General features: G+C 49.6%; 1 long non-coding RNA gene across 1 annotated transcript; it reads left to right on the top strand.

Annotated features, from left to right (window-relative positions):
- The first annotated feature begins 535 nt into the window (after positions 1–535).
- LOC311588328 lies at positions 536–21,220 on the top strand. Its single transcript, XR_014776153.1, has 4 exons — positions 536–1,260; positions 18,150–18,222; positions 18,682–18,797; positions 21,108–21,220. It is a non-coding gene; the product is annotated as an uncharacterized lncRNA (long non-coding RNA).
- Positions 21,221–21,711: the final 491 nt, after the last annotated feature.

The raw sequence follows: 21,711 nt of genomic DNA, 5'->3' as shown, positions 1-21,711 counted from the left end.
GTGTATATGTGTGTATTTGTGTACAGTTGTGTTCAGCCTATACTCATTTGTGCCACTAGCATATGTGTCATGAGGTTTGGCCGCAGCCACCTTTACCTGCTAAGTTATCTCTCTGCCTCCACTGTCACTTGGGTAGTCTAAACCTTCACTGAAGGAAAAGCAAAAAGCAGGGTCCTTTTCTGATTCTTTTGAGAGTCTCCCCATGAAGTCCTGGCTGGTGAAGTCCTGGCTGGTGAGGTCCTGGCTGGTGAGGTCCTGGCTGGTGAGGTCCTGGCTGGTGAGGTCCTGGCTGGTGAGGTCCTGGCTGGTGAGGTCTGGCTGGTGAGGTCTGGCTGGTGAAGTCCTGGCTGGTGAAGTCCTGGCTGGTGAGGTCCTGGCTGGTGAGGTCTGGCTGGTGAGGTCTGGCTGGTGAGGTCCTGGCTGGTGAGGTCCTGGCTGGTGAGGTCTGGCTGGTGAGGTCCTGGCTGGTGAGGTCCTGGCTGGTGAGGTCCTGGCTGGTGAGGTCCTGGCTGGTGAGGTCCTGGCTGGTGAGGTCCTGGCTGGTGTGGTCCTGGCTGGTGAAGTCCTGGCTGGTGAGGTCCTGGCTGGTGAGGTCTGGCTGGTGAGGTCTGGCTGGTGAGGTCTGGCTGGTGGGGTCTGGCTGGCTCCACACTCCATGTGCTACCTCTGTCCAGGGCTGGTTAGAGGGATGTGCAGAAGGCTTTGGTGTCCCCTTCTCTCAGCACAGCAGAGTGGACTTAATGCCTGAATGTGGTCTAGAGTGTTGTGGCTGACCTGTAGTAAGTGCACTGGGGTGGAGACTGCTGTCCTTGGCTGCAGCCTTTGTATGGCTCTGTGGACCCTGGCAAAGGACTGCTTTACAGGGTTCACCACTCACGTGAACAGAACATCTTGCTTTGTTCATAAACAAATGACAGGTTTGGGGCATAGTGTAGCAGAAAGCACTGGTCTCAATGCCAGTGCCCTGGGCCTGATCCCAACACCACAGAAGCCGCCAGGTGACTGGAGCAGCCACTGCCTCCAGCCTATGCATACTGTGGAATACCGATGAAGGGTACTGAATGGTAAAACCCTCTGGATTCCAGTTGTCCTTAACAGCTGGAATTCTAGGTCCAGAAAGTTTCTTGCATGGACTTAAAATGGAAAAAAAGAGCCAGGTGTAGTTGCATAATCTCAGTAGTACTGCTGCTGGCCGCACACACGAGGAAGGGAAGCCGACCTTCATGTGGAACACTATGTACGCAAGGTCCTGAGCAACAGGTAAGCTAAGCCCCTCTTGGTGGAGTGCTTTGTCTGGGTTGAATAGCAGCCCTCAGACTTACGCCCGGTGCTCAGAACCTGTGAATGCAATTAGGAGATTTTGAAGTTTTTTTTAAAAGGTGTGTGTGTGTGTGTGTGTGTGTGTGTGTGTGTGTCTGTCTGTCTGTCTGTCTGGCTGTCTGTCTGTCTGTTGATCTGCTGGAGTTGGAGTTACGTAGGTGGCTGTGTGGGGGAATGGAACTCTGCTCCTCAGCAAGGGCAGGAAGCTCTTAACCACTGAGCTTTCTCTCCAGCTGGGAGATAGAAGTTTTGCAGATTTATTTATTTAGGTTTTTTGACACAGGGTTTCTCTGTGTAGCCTTGGCTGTCCTGGACTTACTTTGTAGGCCAGGCTGGCCTCAAACTCACAGCAATCCACCTGCCTCTGCCTTCCGAGTGTTGGGATTAAAGGTGTGGGCCAGCCACCACGCCCAGCGACTTCCATTCTTTTCTAAGCTCAGAGAGTCGTGGAAACTTGGCTTGTAGGGACGGCAGTGGTGTCTCATACTCCAGGAGAGCCTCCATAGTACACATCCTTTCTTTCATTCAAATTCTTTTTATTTTTAGTTCTGTTTCTACTTGTCTATTTTTGAGATGGGATTTTACATAGTGCATCCTGGCCTTGAGCTTGCTGGGGGATACAGCCGTGTGTTCCCCTGCCCTGTCTATGCAGTGCTGGGCATGGAACGCTGGCCCTTGTGTGTGTCAGACAAGTGCCCGACCAACTGAGCCCCTCCTTTGTCAATACTGGAATTTTTTCACAGAGTTAACGTAGGAATCCAAGTGGTGTATGCATGGTCTTGAACTAGGTCCTCAGACTTGCTTTTGTGTGAACAGTGTGATTAGATTGGCTCTTGCAAGAGATGGGAAGAAACTGAAAGTGGTTGCAAAAAGGCGTAAAGTTTGTAAGGCGCGCAACTTGTCTTGGAGAGCAGAGTAACTGAGGTGCCAAGACCTCCGGATGCCAGTATCCTGTCACCTGACAACCCCAGCTGTCCCCTCTGTTAGCCAGGACCCCCTGGACAGAAGGTCAGATGGGAAGAGCATGCGCACACCCTGCCTGGCAGACTCCACATTGCTTTTCCTTTTCCGCTGAGTTACAAGCCTTAGAGGGGCCTGCTGTGTTGAGCGAGCTGAAAACAAAAGAGCAGTGTGCCTTGTTCAAGGTCATTCAGCTAGCAAAGGCTAAACTAGGACTGGTTTCTTCTGCTTTGGCCAGCTCCAAACCAGAGCTTTGTCTCTGGTGAGATTCAGGAAAGGAGATTGGGAAGAGTGAGAAGGCACCATCTTTCCCTACCTCACAGTCTTGCCTACACCAACCTGTTTAGCCAGTGCATCCTGTTTCTAGAATACTAGTCTCTAGAGACTACAAATGTGGGAGAGATACCAGTGGGCTGCGTAGGAGACCTGAAAACCTTTCTCGATGTTTCTTGTTTTTTGTTTTTTTTTTAACCTCAGTGCAATCCACAAGTGTTGAAATCTCACCACTGACTGGCTTCTAGTTTAAAGGCGCTGTTATGTCGTACATGAAGTCTGCTGTGTGCCAGTGAGTAAGCTGTGATGCAGCAGGAGAGGGTGTGGCGTGCCACGCTGCCGGGGCCAGAGCTGGCCACACCTGTCCTGTCTGTGACTGTTACAGTGAATTGTTCCTGAGTAAACAAGGCTGGCGCTCTTGTGCCTTTCTGAGGAAGACCAGATGGCTGTGGGTGCTGGCACAGGTCCAAGGGGTCCTGGCCCTGGTCCAGCAGAGACGACAGCTAGAGGGTGCCAGGTGATAGGATAAAAAGAGGACTAGTGTGACTTCAGAGGGACCAAGGATGTTCCTGTTTCTGAAGACTTTCCTTGGCCTTTTGCTAGTGCTTGAAATTCCACAGATGAAAGTGCTCTTGTTTTTAAATTTTGCGTGTGTGTGTGTGTGTGTGTGTGTGTGTGTGTGTGTGTGTGTGTCTCGGGATTGAACATGGGGTCATACATACTAGTCAAGCATTCTATCACTATCCTTGGCCCTCCTTTTACTTTATTTGGTGTAGAGTTCCATAAAGTTGCCCAGGCTGGCTTTGAACTTCAGACTGAACTCTTTTTTTTTTTGTTTGTTTGTTTGTTTTTCGAGACAGGGTTTCTCTGTGTAGCCTTGGCTGTCCTAAACTTGCTTTATAGACCAGGCTGACCTTGAACTCACAGAGATCCGCCTGCCATTGCCTCCCGAGTGCTGGGATTAAAGGCGTGCGCCACCACCGCCTGGCTTGCTCTTGATTTAAATCCTTGGTACTCAAGTGAAAGTGACGGCTGAGGGCTGTGTCTTAGTGCTAGGACACTTGCTTAGCATGGTCTAAGGCCTGAGTTCAGTGCCCAATGCCCAAGGCAAGGAGGACAAACATGAGCGAGCACACTCCAGGAAGGTATTTGGTCAGGAAACCTCATGGGCAGGGAAGTAGAAGTGAATGCATGAGATCACTTTCCGAGAGGTAGCCTGTGGGTGATAGGCATGGGTGCTGTACCTCATTGTAGACTTCAGTGAGGCTGAGGTAAAGGCTCTCCAGAGACAAGCGTGGAGGACTCTGAGGATGAAGGTTCTTCTCTACACAAGGGCAGTGTTGGGCAAGAGGTTCCTGTCGGGTGCTGGGACGCCGGAGGCTGGAGGGTGGCTGACGTCCAGACTGCACGCAGGAGTGCAACATCTTTGGGTCTGTGGTTTGCTGTGATGTCCTCAACTGTCACAGATCTCAGGAAGGGGGTGGGGGGGGGCTCGGCTTCCTAGAAATGACACGCAGTGATGGCGTAAAGCGGCCTCCAGTGACACAGCAAGGGCAGGGCACTTCCTCCGTGCTGCTGGTCACAGACGCTCCCAATGAGCTGTGCTGAGAGGGGGCTTTGCAGGAAATCAGGTAAGCATGTGAGAAGCAATGGAGGCACCTGATACACAGCCCCTCTGTCTGTACCTGGAGCTTCTAGAACCACCCCGAGTCAGACCCGACTTCAGCCTGCCGTCCTCCAGAGAGTTTTTCTAGTGCTCAAACTGCCTCAGTGGTTTGAATCTTCCCAGTTTTCTTCCCCTGGGGAATATTGGGCAGGGTCAGCACAGGTCTCAGCTCCCTCTGCCCATAGCATTTTCCTTTGAATCCAGACTTAGGCTTCATTCAGGCCTTTAGGCTCAACATTCTAACTCCTGCTCCTCCAGCCCCACACAGACCACTTTTAGTAGAGTAGCTGGACTCTGGAAGTTTCTAGAATACCATCATTTCAACACCTTAAACCTCATATGCAGACTTTAATGGTAGCTGTGTTTGCTGCTGTCTGAAGGTTCTGGGCCAAGCATCCTCAGGAGGGAGGGACCCCTGGCATGTGTTCTGTGCCCTAAATGACAACGCTGCCTACCTGTTTCTGCTTTCCTCCATCCTGCCTTTAGTGTAACTTTCACGGTATCAGGCCCCGTCTGCCATCTTCCTCCCCTTCTTGGACTCCACTCTTGTCTAGTAGCCCAGTTGCGAGTCCTTCATTGGGGGGTTGTGGCCGGACCTCAGTGGGGAGAGACTCCTGCTCTCCTGGCCACTTTGAACTGCCTGTTGCTTTGAGGGCTGATTGGGTGTCATGTTGGTTTGTCTTCCGGGTCCTTGTGTTGGATTTTATGCTAGTAATGCATGCTCTTGCCTCAGGAGAAGTTGTCAGGAAACTTCTCCTCCCAGAGGAAGCAGAGGAGGCATGCATTTCCCAAAGCATTTGTTTTATGGAAGGAAGTTAGTTATTTTTTTATATTTATTTTATGTTTGGGGGCATGAGTGTTTGCTTACACACATATATGTGCTCTACATGTGTCCCTGGTGCTCATGAAGGTTGTATCCGAACTGGAGTTCTGGTTGATTGTGGGCCACGATGTGGGAGCTGGGAACCAACCCCGATCTCCACAAGAGCTGCCAGGAGAGTCTTAAACCTCCCAGAGCATGGTATTGATGGAATGCAGTTCTGGAAATGCTTATCACAAAAGGACAGGCAGATGGAGTCACACCAAGAAACAAAAATGCCAGGTGAGGTAAACATGAGGGGCAGGATTTGGTCACTCTGCCCTGACTTCCTGCCAAGAGCACGCAGCAGCTCCGAGCTGGAGGAGAGCTCCAGAAGTCGGCTTTCTCCCCTTCAAGAGTGAGGATGGGACTTCAAGAGGATCTTCTTGGCCGTAGGAGTTACCAGCTCCTGCAGTAAGGCCCGAGGCTTTGCCTGTACTTCCCCCTCCCTCTCCCCCTCCCCTCAGCTCCTCCCCCCCCACCCTCCCGCCCCTGCCCTGCAGGATTTATGGGCTACACTCTTAGCAGTGCAGCCTTTTATTGGAGACTGTTTATCACAACATCAGCTCAGGATGTCACTGTACAAGGGTCATCAGTGTCGGGTGGTTCATTTTTATGGAGCATATATAACATTATAAAATTCCCACTTTCCCTATTAAATCTCTCCCCTACAGTCTCCTTGTGGCCAAGGCCATGTAAATCTGCAAGATAGAGGAACAAATACCAAGAATACTGGCATAGTTGGTACCCAGAGGAAGCCATTCCCAGCCTTTGAGTGAGTCTGTCCCGCCTTGTACTGTCTCCAGCCATGCTTCCCCCTATGCCTCCAACTGACACCAACACGCCTTTTTAAAAATTTTATTTTTCTCTTTTCTTTTCAAGACAGTGTCCTTGCTCTATGCTTCTGGTTGGTCTGGAATTCGCTATGTAGACCAGGCTGATCTTGAACTTGCGGTAGTCATGGACTTCTGCCTCCCAAGTGCTGGAATTACAGGTGTGCACCACCACATCTGGCTTGCCAAGTGCTCTTGAACCCGTGTCTCCGGCCTGGATTTCAATGAGTGATAGCCACACATTGTTGACATGTTAACCTTCATGGGGCTTAGATATCTTAAACTCAGTGTGTCCCATTCCCATTTCCTGTTTCCCCTCAAGCCATCCTCCTCCTCTAGGCTTCCTTCTCTTCCACATTTGCCCTTGACTTAAGAACAGCAGCAGCAGCTGGGCGTGGTGGCGCACGCCTTTAATCCCAGCACTCGGGAGGCAGAGGCAGGCAGATCTCTGTGAGTTCAAGGCCAGCCTGGTCTACAAAGAGAGTTCAGGTTCGCCAGAGCCACACAGAGAAACCCTACCTTGAAAAACCAAAACCAAAAATGAACATAAAACAGAAAAATAAAAACCAAACCCATCCTCATGAGGGTCATGTGTGAACTATGTTTCCATTGCTGTTGTCCGCCGTTCCCACAAGAAATTGAGAAGACTTTAAATATTCTATTGTGTGCGTGTGTGCGTGTGCATGTGTGCGCACACATGTTCACCAAGGCCAGGGTATGTATGCTTAGGGCAATCAGAGAACAGCTTTGTAGGGCTGGGTCTCTGCTTTCCACTACATGGGTCTCAAGAATTGAACTCAGGTAGTTAGGCTTGACAAGTGCCCCAGCCCTCCCCAAAAGTTATCAGCTCTGGCATGTGGTTCTCCTCCTCCTCCTCTTCCTCCTCCTCCTCTACAGGTCTGCAAGAAGTCTGTAAGTCTGGTGGCAGTTGAACCAGTGCAACTGGAAAGGAGGTTCTTGTTGGGGAATGGAGGCCAGAACACAGTGATAAGTCCAGCCCAGGCAGGATGCATACCTAGGAAACAGGACTGGTACCTGGCTAACTGTTAGGAAGAGGCCACTGGGGCTGGAGAGATGGCTTAGAGGTTAGGAGCACTGGCTGCCTTTCCAAAGGTGATCCTGCCTCTGCCTCCTGAGTGCTGAGATTAAAGGCATGTACCACCATGCCCACACCTGGCAAATAACTCTTAGAAAGAAAGAAGGAAGGAGAGAAAGAAATAATGAAGGAAGGAAGGAAAGAAAGAAAGAAAAGAAAAGAAAAGCTAACTACTGAGCTGGGCACAGGGCCCACACCTGTAATTTCATACCCAAGAGGTTGGGGCAGAGAGAGGGTGGTGGCAGTGAGGCCAGTTTGAGTTACATAGTGAGGTTCTGCTTTAAAAACCTGGTTACTGTATAAAAGGACTGAGATGACTGAGAGAAGTTAACACTAAGACTATAGAGAGCTGGGAGTGGCAGGTCCCCGTGGCAGTGAGGAGGCTGAGGCAGGGGGATGGTTGTGAGCTAGAATTTCAGGACAACCTGGGATTCAGAGTGAGACTTTGTTTCAAAACAAGAGCAAAACCAACAGCAAAGTAATAAGTGTAGTAGAAGAGAATTAGGGGGCTGTTTGTTTGTTTGTTTGTTCATTTGATTGTTTTTGTGACAGGGTCTCACTGTGAATCCCTGCTGGCCTGGAACTGGCTCTGAAGACCAGGCTGGCCTTGAACTCACAGAGATCCAGCCGTCTCTGCCTCCTGCGCCCCCACACTTGGTGATGATTAGGCTTTTAGTGAGCATATCTCTGGCACATACAAAACTCTTACAAAGCAGTAGGGAAAAGCCAATATCCCTGAAGAAATGGTGCCAAAGTCAGAACAAATACAAACGAAGTACGAAGAAAACTCTGAGTCTAGAACAAAAACTAAACGCTGTATTTCAATGAGATAACAACAAACATTGAGGAAGAGGGGCTGGGGTGCCGCCTGAGGGGGAGCACAGGCAGCGCAGGAGAGGTGCTCCTGGGAAGGGGAACTAGCAGGGTCTCTCTGACGGTCGATCGGCCTGGCAACACCTATCCGCGTCTAAAGTGCAGTGCCTGTAGACCAGCTGGACTGCTGTGTCTGGGAACTTTTGTCAACGGCAGTTTGCAGATCTATGGCTATTCTATCTGTGTATGTGGATGTTTGTTACATAGAGTCTGGAAAGCAACCAAAATGGACATGAACGGCCAGATCACGGTATGTCCATGCATTGATAAATGAAGTCGATCCAAACTCAGGGAAGTATCACTACTCATATACATATGAACCTCTTTCACTTGAAATAAATATAGGTATAGTTCGATATGCATTTGAAAAAACGAAACCAGAAAAAAAAAAACCGGAACCAGTTAGCTTTATTAAAAAAAAAAAAGCGCTAGGTGGTACACAGGGAAACCCTGTCTCAGGAAAAAACAAAAAACAAAAAACCCAAAAACTTAGAACCAGTGACACAACTCAGTAAACAAGCACTTACTTTGCACGCCTGGCCTATGTTCTGTCTCTGGAACCTGCAGAGGGTTCCCTGACTCCATGTGTGCGTGGTGGCCTACAGTCACCTGTACTTACTCACATGTGCACACGAGCACACAAGTAATAAAATAAAAAAATTGCACAACACATAATATACAAAATTCTGATTTGGAAAAAAAAAGTTGCTAAACAGTGGGACTCCAGCTGGGTGCAGTGGTGCAGGCTGACAGTTCAGTGCTTAGAAGGTAGAGGCAGGAGGGTCAGGAATTTCGGGCCCGCCTGGGCTATGTGAGACTGTCTCAAAAAGACAAACCAAGAAAAAAGAGGATTCTGACGTAGATTTTACCCAGTGAGGTGGGTAACGAAGAGCCATTATAGGCTCCTGAGCCCACAGAAGAGATAGGAGCAGGAAGCAGGAAAGGCTTCCTGGTGTAGCATGTGAGTGGTTGAGGCAGAAAGTGAGCTGCAGTGCAGGCACAGGCCTGAAGGTATAAGGCATCAGCCAGGCAGGCAGTGGGAGTGATTGGCCCGAGGACAGTGCACGGAAGGGCCCCCTGATTCTGTAGTCTGACAGGCGCTAAGAGGAGACAGAACCGAGGGTAAGAAGCCACAGAGATAACCCGGTTTGTGTCCATCTTATGAAACCCAAGTCATCGCGCAAGACAGCGAGAAAGGCTCACACTCTTCTAGAGGAAGGCGAGATGTTCTGTGATTGCAAATGATTTCCACCGGGAGAGTTTTCTCTAAAGCAGAGGCAGCTCTCCTAGGAATCCGGCAGCCTTGGCAGGCTGGGGAGATGCGAAGTCTGCTCTCTGGCTGTAGGTGGTGAGTGATGCAATGGAGGTGGGGGGGGGAGGAAGGCATCACCAGCATGTGCAAGTTGCCTCGCTATGTGTACAGCCTTGGCTGAAATAACTCCGTTTTCGAGACAGGGTTTCTCTGGGTAGCCCTGGCTGTCCTGGACTCGCTTTCTAGACCAGGCTGGCCTCGAACTCAGAGATCCGCCTGCCTCTGCCTCCCGAGTGCTGGGATTAAAGGCGTGCGCCACCACTGTCCAGCTGCATCTTTCCTTTTATATGAGCTCAGACATGGCATTGGGAGCTAGGAGTGTGGCTCGGGCCTGTAATTCCAGCACTCTGGAGGCTGAGGCAGGAGGATTGACATGAGTTTAAGGCTTCCTAGTGAGACCCTGTCTCAGAAAATAAAACAAACAAAAAATAGACAAAAGTAGAATTAGAGGCCAGGTGGTGGTGGTGCATGCCTTTAATCCCAGCACTCGGGAGGCTGAGGCAGGAGGATCGCTGTCAGTTTGAGGCCAGCCTGGTCTACAAAGCAAGTCCAGGACAGCCAAGGCTAACACATAGAAACCCTGTCTCAAAACAAACAAACAAACAACAACAACAAAAAACCAACAACAACAACAACAAACAAAAAACCAAACCAAAACAAAAAAGCAGAATTACGACAGAATATTTAGCTTCAAATTCCCCTTTCCATTTTTCTGTTCCCTGTTGGCTGGGATGAATTTTCCAGGGAGAGAGAAAGAGATTAAAGCAAAAGATGCCACCCAGAGCTAGGGGGGTGAGGGGTAGGATCAGAGCAACAGGGCAAGGCACCTGCTCACCGATGACCGGTTAGACAGTCCCTTAACTAGAGAATGTTGGAGTTCAACTGAGTTCAAGTCCCCACCTGTCCTTAAATAGCCTCTCAGTGTTTGGAGGTGGGGGAGCCTGGTGTGACTGCAGCAGTTAGTGGCGGCTTAGTGCTTTATTTCAGTTTATTCTGGCTTCATTCCTTTGAAAATAATACAGTAAAAGTGTATTGACTTAGACCAGTGAGGAAAAGAGCCGGTCTGAGTTAGAGGGAGGAACACTTGCGTGAAGTCCTGAGGCTTGTTTACTGCTGGATTCCCATGTTATCTCTACTCGTTTGTCCATAAGCTGATCCAAGATAGCCTTTCTAGGGGGTAGACCAGATCTCCCGAGTCACCTTGCCTTTCCAGCAGGTACCATCTTTATGCTACTAATCACTTAACACGGGCAGATAGTGAAGACGGGAAACTTCTCTCAGTTCTGAGCTCACAGGCTCCACTTTACGTAGGTCCCCCCCATCACCGCCCTGGTGTCTCAGCCCGTTCTCTCCAATTTTGGGCAGTGAGAAGTGAAGACTGACTGAACGTGCTGAGAGCGAAGCACCGGCCAGCTTCCGTGCTTCACGCTGCGGCTTGGGGGCTGTTTTAGGACAAGCCTTGCTCAGATTTATTTATTTATTTATTTATTTATTTATTTATTTATTTGGCCTCGCTCAGATTTTACAGTGTGTGTGTGTGTGGGGGGGGGAAGCAAACAACAGCAACAACAAAAAGCCCGGAAACTCTGTGGAGCTGTCTGTTATGGAGCTGGTGGCTCCTCAGGCTTTTCCAAACCCTCTCACTGTCGTCACTGTCCCTTGGAGGAAAGAGTGAGTCCTTTTGAACACTCAGGCTGCTCGGAGTCACTGGAGCAAAGGAGACCCGAGGGAGTCAGATACCCTACAGACATCTAGATTGAGGTGAGGTGGGGAGCTTCGATGCAGCCTGCAGGAGGCTCTCCTCCTCTTCCTCCTGCCTGCTTGGTACTAAATCAGGCCCGTCAACCGCTCCCTGGCTCGCGCCTCCCGGTCTTGCCCTGCTTTCTGGATGTGTGCCAGTGGTGACTTTTAGTGGAAATGACTACTCTCTACCAAGCTAAAGCAAACTTGGGAGGTTCTGGCTCTGGCTCCAGAGGGTCTGGGGCCTGTCACCTGGCCCCGCCCTGGGCTTCCTGGCCACCCCTTTACCCTTGGCACACTTCCTCTAGGCACCTAAGGGTAAGGATTGCGTATTAGCTTCTTCCGGGGAAGCGTGGAGCAGGAGAATCAGTGCTGTGGAAGATACTCTTAGGGCCCCGCACCTCAGCATGGAGACTTGTGGGGGATTGGAGCATGGAGTGTGTTCACAGTGGAAAAGGATTTACATGGCCTTTGCTTGGGAACTCTTTGGCTTTTTTATTTTTGACATAGGAACTCTCCATGTAATTCAGGCTGGCCTAGACCTTGCTGTGTCTCTCAGGCTGATCTGATATTCCAGCCTCAGCGGCTTGAGAGCTGGGATTATAGGCATCATGATCATCATGGCATCAGGCTGGTCTACACGAGGCCCAGCCCAGCTAGTGGTACACAGTGAGACCCATCTCAAAAATCGGAGAAAGAAAATCTCTAAGGCTGGAGTTTTGCCTCTCTTTTTTGAAGGCTGAAACTTAGTCCCCATCTCTACCGTCCTCTTTTTTGTTGTTATTGTTGTTGTTGTTTTAATTGGGCCCTTACAACTTTAGCACCTGAGAAGAATTTAGGGTCCTCTCACTCACCCTATCTTCTCGGAACTATAAAGATTGCTGAGGAAAGCTGCCTGGCTATGGCCGGTCGCTGCACTTCCCTGTGTGTGACAGTCAATGGCATAGAGGCTGTCTGACACGGGTCTCCAGAAGGGGAAGGAGCTGGGGTGAAGGGGCACCCCTGTAATCCCAGCACTGGCATGATGGTGAAGTCAGTGCAGGCCTGTTAGACACTGTCCTTTTTTTTTTTCTTTTCCTTTAACACAGGGTTTCTCTGTGTAGCCCCGGTTGTCCTGGAACTCACTCTGTAGGCCATGCTGGCCTTGAACTCACAGAGATCTGCCTGCTTCTGTCTTCTGAGTGCAGGGACTAAAGCCACCTGCTACCATCTCCCAGACTGACACTGTCTTTTTTTTTTTTTTAATAAGTTTTTTAAGACAGGGTTTCTGTGTGTAGCCCTGGCTGTCCTATCCTGTCCTTGCTTTGTAGACCAGGCTGGCCTCAAACTCAGAGCAATCTGCTGGGACTAAAGGTGTGTACCACCATGCCCAGCTGACACTGGCTTTTCATTTAAAGCAGGGGTGGGGGTGGGGGTTGGGGGGGTGGGAGGAAGAAGGAGGAGGAGGAAGAGGAGGAAAGAGAAAGGGGAAGGAGAAATGGAAGGGAAAGGAGAATAGGAAAAAGAGAAGGGAAACTTGGCTGCCCAGGAAGGTGGGAGTGGAGTGGGGGGTGGAACTTTCTCCCTGCCTTCTCCCCTCTCCTCTGGAGAGGCTGCCTTTGGCTTTTTTTTCTTCTTTTTCAGACAAAAATCTTATCATGTGGCCCTGGAGCTGCTACATAGACCAGGCTAGCCTTGAACTCACAAAGGCCCACCTGTCTCTGGCTGGAATGAAAGGTGTGTCACCATTTGAGGAAGGCTAGCTGTAAGGTAAGGGTGCAGTAAAGAAACCATCAAAGCCGGGTGGTGGTGGCGCACACCTGTAATCCCAGCACTTGGGAGGCAGAGGCAGGTGGATCACTGTGAGTTTGAGGCCAGCCTGGTCTACAAAGTGAGTCTAGGACAACCATGGCTACACAGCATGACCCTGTCTCAAACAAAACAATAACAAAACAAAACAAGAACCATCAAAATGGCTGCTCCATGACTGGATAGAAGGTTTTTATTGTAGGAGAGAGAGAGTGTGTGTTAGAGGCATCTGGAAGAATCCAGAGAGCAAAAGAAGCAGACTGGATATGGCCAAGGCTATCAGCAAGACAAGAGAGAGAATATGGAGAACAGCGCAGGGCCGGGGGTGTGGCGTGGGGAGCATCGAAGGGCTAAGAAGCTAGTGTGGGCCGTGGACTGTGGGAAGAATAGCGAGCACCTGTGGAAAGGGCCTGCAGGAGTCTGTAGGCTGCCATGGACATAGGCCAAGGGAAGCAAGTGGCCCCTTCTGCTGGGCAGAAACTTACTTCCCAGGTTCCTGAGAAATGCTGGCTGCAGGCTTTTAGCTATGCTTCTCTAGTCTGCCTTGAGCCAACTGTCACTTCTGGACAAGGTGCTGCCTTTTGGAGTTTAGGGCACTGGAGTTTCTCTGGGCCTGATATTCCAGTCTTTTGTTGATGACCACTGCAGAGCTGGCCAGGGTTGTCACAGTGGGCTCGGGAAGGCTGGGATACAGGTCAGAGGTGGGGAGGAAAGAGAAGTCGGGTGGGGCGGTGTCAAGTAACGGCTGGGGGTGCTGGAGAGATGGCTCAGAGGTTAAGGGCACTGACTACTCCTCCAGAGGTCCTGAGTTCAATTCCCAGCAACCACATAATGGCTTACAACCATCTATAATGTGATCTAGTGCCCTCTTCTGGCCTGCAGGTGTACATGCAGGTAGAGCACTGCATATATAATAATAAATAAATAAATCTTAAAAAAAAAAAAAAAAGTAACGGCTGGGAACGTGTGGAAATCTCATCAGATCAGAAGCATCTGGTTTGTTCACCTAAAAGACCCTGAAGAGACAGGGAGCCACCACATGATTATTAAGAAAAGGATAGCAGCCAGTGGGCTGGAAAGGGGTAGAGCCAGGGGCCCAGGGGAGACCAAAGGACACCCTTGGAGTTGGCCCCCGGAGGCCGTAGTTTACAAGTCAGTTCTCTTTCTTGGTTGGACTGGTTCCTTAGCTTTATAGCAATGTCCAGGGCTTGCTGGTTCTGTAGGACCACTGAGGCAAGGGAGAGGCAAGCCTGGGCGGTGTCTGTCAGCTGAGTGGAAATCTGCCGGGACAGACTTAGGTTAGAGACAGATGGTATTAGCTTGACCACCATCTGTAATCTATCCTCGTTGCAGAAAAAGCAGTTACCCTGTATCTATGGGCAGCTGGGGAGGATTCACGCCTCTGAGCCCGGCTCGCAAGATACACTTTTAAGACTATAGAAAATGACCAAAAGAAATTAAAAATTGAGCCTGTGACTATGATAATTTTTTTAAAGGTTTAGTAGCCAGGGATAATTATAACTGTTCCTAAGCATAGACTAATAACTTATCAGTGCTCCATTAATGTGTTTAACTTTGGGGCCAGGCGTGGTGGCGCACGCCTTTAATCCCAGCACTCAGAAGGCAGAGGCAGGTGGATCACTGTGAGTTCGAGGCCAGCCTGGTCTACAAAGCGACTCCAGGACAGCCAGGGATACATAGAGAAACCCTATCTCAAAAACAAAACAAAACAAAACAAAAAAACAAAAAAAAAATATGTTTAACTTTGGATTTTGAAGTCTTTTTTTTTTTTTTTTGGTTTTTCAAGACAGGTTTCTCCGTGTAGCCTTGGCTGTCCTGGACTCACTTTGTGGCCTCAAACTCACTAAGATCCACCTGCCTCTGCCTCCTGAGTGCTGGGATTGAAGGTGTGTGCCACTGCCACCCAGCTATTTGTTTGTTTATTTATTTATTTTTATGTGCATGTCTACCACCTGTGGAGGCCAAAAGAGGGTGTCCAGTCCCGTGGTACGAGAGTTACAGGCGGTTATAAACTGTCCAGCGTGGGTGCGGAGAACTAAATGTAAGTCCTTTGGAAGAGCAGCAAGTGCTCTTAACTACAGAGCCATCTCTCCAGCCCCAGACACATGATGTTTTGTGTGAGTTTGTATGTGTGTGTTTTTTAAAATTTATTTAATTTTATTTTAGCGTGAGGGTGTCAGATCCATTCGAACTGGAATTACAGACAGTTGTGAGCTGCCATGTGGGTGCTGGGAATTGAACCTGGGTCCTTTGGAAGAGCAGACAGTGCTCTTAACCGCAGAGCCATCTCTCCAGCCCTGTATGTGTGATTTTTATGTTTGACAAAGCTTGCAGACAGCTGAGTCCCAGCCTGGGAATACTTAGTGCAGAGAGGAGAGGTCAGTCTTATGTGAGACGAGTGATCAGAACCCCGGCAGGGCCAGAGCCAAAGGGACCACTGAAAGCATTAGCTGCTGGGAGCTTGCAGATGCTGGAAGGCCGCTGGGACTTCTGAGGGACTTGGGCCAAGGGCATGCCTGCGGCTCACATCTGACCCCTGCCTGTCACTCTAGTGACCCTAGTGTGTCTAACCAGGTTTCCCTGTCATCAAGGATCCTTTCTGACCAAAGAAGGCCAGTTCCAGTTCAGGTGCCACAAACCAAGGCCTTCCCTTGGAAGGAGCACCTTTCCCGCCCTGTGAGATGCTGGCCTCCCTAGCCGCAGCACACAGGGTGAAGGGGTAAGAAGGCTAGTAGGCTCCTGGGGCGTGAAGATTGCTCTCGCAGAGGCTAAACAGACACTAGGACTCCAGTGAGTGTCGCAAAGCAAGGGGCAGGCCTGTGCCACCCCGGACAGGTAACCTATCCACGCCTCAGGGAAAGAGACATGCCTCTCCCTTTTTTTTTTCCTTAGGAAATTTTGATTTTGATTTTCATCAGCCAGAAATGTTTCTGTGTAAATTGTATGCAGTCCTCGCTGGGGCATGGTACGGCCTTCCCAGCAGATCCCTTTGTCTGAAGGTGCTGCCAAATGAGACGACATATGAAGAGCCTAGTACTCTGCGTAGGGGGAAAAAAATTCAGTAAACATTAATTAAGCACAGGAATTAAGGAAGCGGGAGGTAGGACCCTGAGTCCTTAGAATGACCTCTGACCCCTCAGCCTTGCTTGCCCCTTGTGTGCCTTCAGTACCTCTCTGTCACCACCCTTCCCTGCGTTGGTGATGGTACCCTCCCAGGCGCCGTGACTTTACTCTCTGTTCTGTCCCAACACTCCCAGAGTGTGACACTCCACAGATGTTGATTGAATTAGTTATTACAGTATGGACTGGCCTCCTTGATTCATGAGGTTAGGACTGGAGCCGAACTGGCAAACTCAGAGAGAGAGAGAGAGAGAGACAGACAGACAGACAGACAGACAGACAGACAGAGACACAGAGAGAGAGAGAGAGACAGAGAGAGACAGAGACAGAGACACAGAGAGAGACAGAGAGAGTGACTGACCCTCCCTGCCTCCTGCAGTGCCACACTGCCAACACGCACTGCCAACGCGCACACTTCCTCCTAGTGGGCTGCAAAACGCTTAGCCAACGGAATGGTGGTCCAGACTAGCGTCTGCAGAGCTTTGCCGAGGGGCTCTTTGTGGCCAAAATGCAGCTTCCTGGCTCCGTGTCCATTCTCCGGCTCTTACAGAGGTGTTTCAGAGGCTGCTGGGGGGCCAGCAACTGGTGATGGGGAAGATCCCCCTAAGAAGAAACTCAAGTAGTAAGAGATGCCTGGTGACCTGGCACCCTTCAGCACTTTTGGTTGGAGGCTGGGCCCGGCTCACAATGGCACCTCCTCCTGGCCAGGGGGCCTGGTCCCTTCCCCCAAAGCTTGCTCTTCGCGCAAGACCATGGGGGAGGGATTTCCCAGGGCCCATGTGACTCCCCTGGCAATTGGCAGTCCTGGAGCTGCCAGAGGCTTTTGTGCTGGACGGTCCTTTCCTGTCAAGAACTCCAGGGATTTTTCTGCTCTTAACAGTCGCGTTTCAAGTCAGCAATTATGGGGTGGATTATGTAATGGCTGGGTGTTAAAAATAGAAAAGACCAAGGTTCGCGTCTATTTTAACCAAATCAAAACAGCCAGGGGAGGAAAGGGAGATGGGGGAAGGAAAAAGATCATGTGACAGAAGGACCCGGATTGTGTCATGTGACTGACTAATAGGACGGGATTGTTATGCCTCTATTTTGGCCCTTTCTGCCTGCTTCAGTGTCGGCCAAGAATCCCTTCTGAGGATCTGTAGTCCTCTGTGGGTGTCCCCTACGTCTGACCAGCATAGTGTCATGAGTTGGAAGGCCTCCCATTAACACCGGTTCTCCGTGTTTGATTTCCGCTGTCTTTTCAGTCAGCTGGTTTGTCTTGTTGCTGTGGAGTCAAGAGCTGGGGTCTTTGGCACCACATCTCTATCTGTCCTGCCACAGCTGTCCCCACCCCTGATAGTTCTTTGATGTAATTTTAAAAAAGTGCCATCTATGAAAACAGAGCTTCAAACAAACACCTCTAGCCCTCCCACATTCCCACTCCACTCCCCAAGGGCTTGCCACCCCAAAACCCTGACGCAGGAGCCCCAGGAGCACCACTGCATTGCTCTTGGTGACTACAGACTGCTGCAGCCCTTCCCTGTTCCTCAGCGGGCATTACGGATAGCGATGTTTTTCTAGAGCATCGGTTCCCAATCTGTGGGTCGTGTCCCCTTTCAGGGTTGAATGACCCTTTCATAGGGTTGCCTAAGACGATCACAGAAAACAGAGGTATTTATATTATGATTCATAAAAGTAGCAAAATTATAAAGTAGAAATGAAAATAATTCTATGGTTGGGGGGTCACCAAACATGAAGAACTATATAAAAGGGTCACAGTATTAGGAGCTTGGAGAACCACTGCTCTACAGGAACACTTTAAGTGCTAGACAGATGTAGTAGGATGGATCTTTCTGGAAAGATGACTTTGGGGGCCTTGGTTGAGTATCACAAGCATCCTAGACCTCTTACTGCATCACCGGAAGAGGGCCCCTGGGGAGGGAGATTTTGAACTCATTAGGTGATTATGGTCCTTGAGTCTGCCTGGAGCCCACGCAGAAAGGTCCCTAGCCTGGGGATTGAAATTGCTTCGAAGAAGATGGACCCCAAACAGGCTTGCTGGGGTTAGAGAGATGGAATATTCTGGCCACTTCTGCACCTGCGGCATCACAACCACACTCTGAGCCTCTCTCCTTGGCATCACTTTGGTCACCTTTTCTGGTCTGGGAAGCAGCCTTTGTTATCCTTGTCGGTGTTTACTTCTCTGGCGCCTCATGTTTAGCTATGCTATCACCAAAGGCTCACTCTGTTAAGACCCAGCAGACATCGGTGAGAGCCAGACTTTGGTTCTTGGTTTTTTTTTGAGACAGAGTCTGAAAATGTACCTGAGGTTGGCCTCTAGCTCTGGGATTCCAGGATTCCGGGATTCCAGGCATCCAAGAGGTAAGTCTGGGGGCTGGAGAGATGGCTCAGTGGTTAAGAGCACCGATTGCTCTTCCAGAGGTCCTGAGTTCAATTCCCAGCAACCACATGGTGGCTCACAACCATCTATAATGTAATCTGATGCCCTCTTCTGCTTATAAAGCACTCATATGCAATAAATAAAATAAATAAATCTTTTTTAAAAAAAAAGAGGTAAGTCTGGGAAGAGCTAAGGTAAATCCATAGGTTAGGATAGGTTAGGGCAATGCTGCTATTCCTCCAGCTGAAGTTCCAGGAAGGAGTGGGGGAAGGCCAGGACTCAGGGAGAGGTGGCATGGCAAACTGAGAGCTACTCTGTCTTCAAATGGAAGGTGGGGGTACAGGGGTGCGGTACGGGGCGCGGGGAGGGATGAGGAGGGGAGGAAGAAGAGGCTAATGAGGAAGACACCGTGGGCAGTACTTTTTTTTACTTCTCTCCAGCCCTGACTCTTACTGACTCATAAAGAGAGTCAACCCCAAAGGACACAGCAAAGAAAACACTGGAAAGAAAGAAAAGCTACACGGCCTAGGAACACAAGAGAAGATGTTGCTAGCAAGTAAGCGAATGCGTCTGTTAAGGCTGGACCTCTAGCCTTGAGAAGAAAGGCTTGAAGTGATCTTAGCCCCGAAGCCCTGCGGAGCGAGCCCTGGGCTCAGAAGGCCCTCCCAGCCCACTCTCCTGTGCAGGCGTGAGCTGATGCTTCCACCGCCAGTCACAGCTCTGTGTCTCCCCTGCCCCACCTCACCACTGTGTCATGACAGATACCCAAGGTGGGGTGATCAGACACCTGGCCTCCTTACTCAGGGCCTCGCCCCTGCCTTCCCCTCAGCGGGCAGCTGGTGGGGTTATGAAGCACAGCTAGCCACCCTTAGCAGATATAGACTTTGGGGGCCTCTCCTTGCCTGCTGCCTTCCCTCTTCCTCAGCGGTGTTGTTTTTAGGGTTTTGTGATCCTGTATTCTATGAGCGGAGAATGGAAGGAGAGGCATGCTGGAAACGGCCGGAGAGCCTGAGACAGGAGGGGAAGGGCTCCATCGATGGCTGTCAGATGTCTGGGTGCAGGACCAGTGTAGACTTTGTAGGGTTAGTTCCCACTGTATTGTGGTTATAATTGAAAACAACATGCGAACTGGGCATGGTGGCACATGCTTGTGATCCCAGCACTCTGGGAAGCAGATACAGGCAGATCTCTGTGAACTAGAGGCCAGCCTAGTCTACAAAGTGAGTCCAGGACAGCTAACGCCACACAGAGAAACCCTGTCTTAAAAAAACAAAAACAAGCCGGGCGGTGGTTGTGCACACCTTTAATCCCAGCACTTGGGAGGCAGAGGCAGGCGGATCTCTGTAAGTTCAAAGCCAGGCTGGTCTACAAAGTGAGTTTCAGGACTGCCAGGCTGTTAACACAGAGAAACCCTGTCTTGAAAATCCAAATCCAAAACCAAAACAACAACCAACCAAACATAAACTCAAACCAAGAAAGAAAGAAAGAAAGAAAGAAAGAAAGAAAAAAAGAAAGAAAGAAAGAAAAAGAAAGAAAAAAAACATTTAATTTGTGCACCCGCAGTTAGGAGACACACATGTCCTGTACTACTGTCTCCACAGCCTGTCTAAAGATACTAAATGTGCTCATCACCCCACAAGACCCCTCAAGTTCTTTCTGTTTGGCGGGTCAGAAACTTCAGGCGTCAGAAATCCTCTTCCCATATTTTAAAGTGCACAATACTGTCCTGTTGGCTCTGGATGTTTGTCGAGTGGCAGATCTTTAGAACTTACTCACCTAGCATACAGAAGAACAAGTTCTTTATCTCCCATATATCTGAAGGAAATGAATTCAGTAGTTCACAAAAGAGTGTCCCAATGGGCTGGTGAGAAGGCATAGCAGGTAAAGATGCTTGCCGAGCAAGCCCGGGGACTTGAGTGTGATCCCTAGGACCTAGTAAAGGTGGAAGGAGAAAACCAACTGCACACGGCTGTCTTCTGACATCCATAGACATACCACGGCAGTGCCCTACCCCATCCTAGTTAGAACCGATAGAAGGAACACACACACACACACACACACACACACACACACACACACACACACTCACACACTCACACACACACTCATACACTCACATACACACACATACACACACACACACCACACACACACTCACATACACACACACACACACCACACACTCACACACACTCACATACACTCACATACACACACATACACATACACTCACACATACTCATACACTCACACTCACACACTCACACTCACACACACACCACACACTCACATACACACACCACACACGTATTCACACACACACACACACTCATCCTCTCACACACATTCACACATACCACACACTCACATATACACACCACACACTCACACACACCACATACTCACACACACCACACACACACACACACACACACACACACACACACACACACACACACACACGCCAATTGCTTGTGGAGGCCAGAAGAGGGCCCTGGTTTCCCTAGAGCTAAAGTTGGAGGTGGTTGTGGGAACTAAACTCAGGTCCTCTGCAAGAGCAGTAAGCAGCCCTAGCTGCCAGCCCTCTCTTCGGTCACGCCTTTAGTTTCTTTTTGATATAACTAGGCTTGGGGTTGGTGGATCATATGGTAGTTCTATTTTTTGTTTGTTTTTGCTTTTTGAGACAGGGTTTCTCTGTGTAGGCCTGGCTGCCCTGGATTTGCCTTGGAGACTAGGCTGGCCTTGAACTCACAGTGATCTGCCTGTCTCTGCCTCCCTGAGTTCTGTGGTTTTTGCAGAACTTAACAATGACTGTGGGGCTGGAGAGATGGCTCAGAGGTTAAAAGCACTGTTTGTTCTTCTAAAGGTCCTGAGTTCAATTCCCAGCAACCACGTCCTAGCTCACAACCATCTACAATGAGATCTGGTGCCCTCTTCTGGCAGGCCGACACACATGCGGGCAGTGTATGTATGAAAAATAAATAAATGTTTTTAAAAAAAATGACTGTGGTATTTTATATTCTTGCCAACAGTGCGTAAAGGTTCCCTTTTCTTCATTTTCCAGACAACTTTTTGAGTGTTTTTGTTAATAGCCATCCCAACTACTGTGAAGTGATTTTTAAAAACTTATTTATTATTATGCATACAGTGCTCTGCCTGCATATATACCCGCAGGCCAGAAGATGGCATCAGATTACATTACAGATGGTTGCGAGCCACCATGTGGTGGTTGGGAATTGAACTCAGGACCTCTGGAGGAGCAGACAGTGCTCTTAACCGCTGAGCCATCTCTCCAGCCCATGAAGTGGTTTTTAAATTATTATTAATGCATTTATTTATTTGGACAGTCCCCCTGTGGAGCCCTGGCTAGCCTCCAGCTTGTGAATCTCTGCCTTTGGAGTGTTGGCAATAGGGTGGTTGGGTAGGCACCGGGCCTGGCTGTCTTGTTTTGATTTTCACTTCCTGGTGAT

Source organism: Acomys minous (genome assembly GCF_964271855.1).
Source record: "Acomys minous genome assembly, chromosome: 17".
Lineage (NCBI taxonomy): Eukaryota > Metazoa > Chordata > Mammalia > Rodentia > Muridae > Acomys > Acomys minous.
The sequence above is the reverse complement of the archived record's forward strand: the minus strand, read 5'-3'. Positions and strand labels throughout refer to the sequence as shown.